Genomic DNA, 4,538 nt, shown 5'->3' with positions numbered 1-4,538 from the left:
AGCAGTGTGCTATAACGTCAACATCAGGATTTCTTTCTTTTTTTTTTTTTTAATGACGCAAAATTACTTCCGGAGACAACCACTGATGGGGCACCAGGAGTGTAGATAACAGACCTCTAGTTACCAAATAGGATGTCACAACATTATATATTGGCCTTTGTTTTGGTAGCCTAGAAATAGAAGAAGTTTTCTTTGAATTTCATCATTTACAAATCTTACAAATGCTACAGCATGACAAATATTTGTGAAACCTGTTGACTCATCATCCTGGATAGAGAAGCTGCTGCTTTTCAGTTAATGATGCAAAACCTTTTTAGCATCATTTGAGATATCAGACTTATTGAGAATAAAGTCTTTTATTCTCAAGACTTATTGAGAATAAAGTCTTTTATTCTCAAGACTTATTGAGAATAAAGTCTTTTCAATCTTGTACTGCATCCTGCCCCAGCATTGTAATGTTATTAGATTCTCATCAAGTATGCATATTTTCCTTTCCTGAGATAAGTTCTGCTACTAGATAATTCGCTTCCTAAACCTTTTGACTAAATGTGATTTTTGAACAAAAGCCTTACTGTTTTGATAGTCCAAAAGCAATTTGAAAATAATGAATATTCTTTCTTGTCAAGTGGCTGTGACTTATAGTTACAATTTCTAGTTTTGTAAGTTGCATGCCACAGACTATGCACAATGGGATAGGACAGCTTGGACTGAGTTCATATAAAACCCTGGAGGACTAGCTTTCATTATAAAGACAGAGTTTCTTTGTCTCCCTTGTTGCACTAGAATACTGAAGTATACTCAGAAGACCAAAATTCTTCATCACCAACCTTTTCAGAAATGTCTGTAGCTCTGTGCCTAAAATGGTTCTCTTCTTTCTCACATCTTGCCTTCCCAAATTGCAGCACTGAACTGTCAGCTTTGTTACACACAAATGTTAATAAAATATAAAAACAGACGTAGCCAAACAAGAAAATCACAAAAGTACAAAAACTTCACCAAACAATTCACTTCTAACCTACATGTTCCACATTCTTGCAATGTTTACAACAAAGTGGCAGGGGGACAGCTGACCTGTGGCATGTAAAAACTCCTTCCTTCGAATGAAAACTCCCCTCTGATTTTCTACTTTACAGTCAGTTCACTACAGTAAGTCAGCTGGCACTGCATAAGAGGAGCCTGGGAGAGGCCAGCATCCCCCTCCCCTCCCATTCTTCCCTCTTTGCAATAGTGTGGCACATGGGTCTGCCTCTACATAATTTCATAAGGGCTGAAAGATCCCTAACAAAACGATTAACAGGGCTATGCAATCATTGTTCACTACTGTGAGAACAGCATAATGCAGCACACAAATAAAAAACTGTTTTTAGTCACAATTCAAGGTGGAACCTCAGCAACATCTCATAGAGCCCCAGTTGAGAAACCCACCTCCAGCACCAAATGGCCTCCTATGGGAGATCATTTTCATTTGATTTGGACCCTTTTGTGGCTTGACTTGCAAGTTCAGGTTTGGCTCCTCCCTCATTTACCACCTGCGGATTAGACGGTTTCGTCTGCCCCAGCACCTCAGTATTCTCTAGTACCTGCTGGTTATTTTTCCCTTCTGCTGTGTTGTTTCGATCTGATTTGTCAGCAGCTTCCAGTTTACCTTCTTTCCCATTTCCCTGCTCTGAGTTAAGCTGTGATGGATCCTTAGAGCTCTTTATCACCTCCTGGAGACTGAATTTTCTTTTTCTTTCTTTTTTTTTTTTTTTTTTTGAATGCTCTGTTGCCAGGCTGGAGTGCAATGGCACCATCTCCCACCTCAGCTCACTGCAACCTAAGCCCCCCGGGTTCAAGCGATTCTCCTGCCTCAGCCTCCTCCCAGGTAGCTAAGACTACAGGCCCGCACCACCATGCCCAGCTAATTTTTTAATTTTTAGTGGAGATGGGGTTTCACCGTGTTGGCCAGGATGGTCTTGATCTCTTGTCCTCGTGATCTGCCCACGTCCTTGGCCTCCCAAAGTGTTGGGATTACAGGCATGAGCCACTGCGCCCAACCGGAAATTGTATTTTCTAAATATGTAATCTTTCACGACACTCAGGCAACAGACAGCTTTGATGATTTCTACTACCACCATGTACTGTGGATTGGTGAGATCCAGTTTATTTTCTGAATTGAGGGTACACACTATTCCTCCCAATTCTTTGATAACTTCTCTATTCATGTGACTGTGTCCGGAGTTGGTTCCTTCTGGTGGGTTCGTGATCTCACTGACTTCAAGAATGAAGCCACGGGCCTTCCTGGTGAGTGTTACAGCCCTTAAAGGTGGCATGGACCCAAAGAGTGAGCAGCAGCAAGATTTTATTGTGAAGAGTGAAAGAACAAAGCTTCCACAGCATGTGAGGGGACCAAGTGGGTTGCCACTGCTGGCTGGGGTAGCCAACTTTTATTCCCTTATTTGTCCCCTCCCATGTCCTGTTTCTGTCCTATCAGAATGCCCTTTTCTCAATCCTCACAATGATTGGTTACTTTTAGAATCCTGCTGACTGGTCCATTTTACACACCTCTTGCTAGCTACAGAGCATTGATTGGTGCATTTTTACAGAGTGTTGATTGGTTCATTTTACAAACCTCTTGCTAGCTACAGAGCACTGATTGGTGCATTTTACAATCCCCTTGTAAGACCGACTGGTTCTCCAAGTCCCCACTGGACCCAGGAAGTCCGGCTGGGTTCACCTCTCATGACTGCTATTTTGAGATTTGTACACAATCTGAAACGTCCCTTTGCTTGGAGCTTTAAACTAGGGTTCCAAAAATGTTTCTGCATATTTTTTCATATCCTCTAAAAAAGCCTTGCATGTGCCTGAGATGGGTAACATTCGTAGAATAACTTGAGTCTTCTTGGTTTTGTACACATCCTGGAGAATATGATGCACCAATTTATCAGGTTCTATCCTGAGTGTCCTGATGAAGACAATGTTATTTGCTCCACTTTCCACTAACTGGAATCTTCTTAGGCTTATCTCTGTAGATGCCTTCATGTCACCAACTTCTTTCTTCAAGGCAGCCTCCACATCATCATCTTCTCCCTCACTTCCAGGGGGCTTCTGATCCTTGTCTGTAAACTTTTCCAGCCTATACGTGTTGTCGCCATATTCGTTGAGTAGGGTGTAGGCCTCCTCTACACACTTGGGCTGGTTCATGTTGCAGGTGATGAGGATGCCCCATAACCTGGGCTATAGCTGACTGGGTCCGCCAGAGTCGCAGCGCCGAGCCCACTTGGCCAGCACATACTGAGCCTTGCCTCTGCGCTTCCCGCCGCCAGGCTGAGGAGGCTGCTGGGCAGCAACCGCCATGATGTGTGCAAGCTGAGAGGAAAGAGAAACGTTTCTCCACAGCTGTTGGAGTCCTCACCTCCCGGCAAACTTCTGCACGGTTTAGGGGTGTGAATAGAAGAAGTACGATGGTTTCAGCATTTGGGATACATATGCCTTTTTACCTGCAGACCATGAGTAGTTTTTAATCACTTAAGTGTTTTTGTCTTCTCACAAAGGTTTCATGGACACCTCTTTCTCTTTCCGAAGAAACAAATTTCTTTTGAAATCCTGTTAGTGTTTCATGAAGGCATCTAGCCAGTGCAGCTTCCTAGAAGGAAACTTCCTTCTTAGGAAACTAAACAAGATCCGAAAGCAATTATGCTTTGCATGGCGATCACTTAGAGTTCAGTGTGGGAAAAAACCATATATGTGTATATTAGGTGTGTGTGTGTGTGTGTGTATATATATATATATGCAAAAGCAAAGTGATGTGTGTTTGGTAAAAGACAAAAGCCTTCTGCGCACTCTATACCATTTTGGGAATACTAAATATCACCTAGGACATGAGGCTCATGGTTTGACACTCAGCATGAAAAAATATATATTAAGAAAATGTGTTCTGGGCATAGTGGTTTGCACCTGTAATCCCAGTACTTTGGGAGGTTGAGGTGGGTGAGGCTAGAGGCGAGCAGTTCGAGACCAGCCTGGCCAACGCAACAAAACCCTGTCTCTACTAAAAGTGCAAAAATGAGCTGGGTGTGGTAGTGCATGCCTGCAATCCCAGCTACTTGGGAGGCTGAGGTAGGAGTATTACTTGAGCCCAGGAGACAGAAGGTTGCAGTGAGCTGAGATTGAGCCACTGCACTCCAGCCTGGGAGATAGAGCAAGAGTTTGTCTCCAAAAAAGAAAAAAAGAAAAGAAAAAGAAAAACAGAAAGTTTATACAAACTTTATAATTTCAATAAGTAAATAAGTGTCATAAATGATTATTAGTGGAAGGATTTCTCTTTAAATTACTTGGATCATCCCTCCCCCAACCCATCACCAGTTTTTTACTTTATTTTGTAGAGGCTGCCACACTCATCTAGGGGCTGCGTCTACTAATTGATGTAAGTATTGACCACTTATGGGGTTTTAGTGAAATAGTAACCTCTGAAAAGTTTCCCCACTTCCTGAAAAATCCATGTACATTTATCATTTTGATATATGTATATATATATATATACAGAAAGGTTATCAGGG

General features: G+C 42.3%; 1 pseudogene; it reads right to left on the bottom strand.

The window, feature by feature from the left end:
* Positions 1-1,445: 1,445 nt before the first annotated feature.
* Positions 1,446-3,336, bottom strand: LOC112621579 (annotated as a pseudogene).
* Positions 3,337-4,538: the final 1,202 nt, after the last annotated feature.

The sequence above is a fragment of the Theropithecus gelada genome, chromosome 3 (genome assembly GCF_003255815.1).
Source record: "Theropithecus gelada isolate Dixy chromosome 3, Tgel_1.0, whole genome shotgun sequence".
In the NCBI taxonomy this organism is placed as follows: domain Eukaryota; kingdom Metazoa; phylum Chordata; class Mammalia; order Primates; family Cercopithecidae; genus Theropithecus; species Theropithecus gelada.
This window is presented reverse-complemented; position numbering and strand designations above follow the sequence as displayed.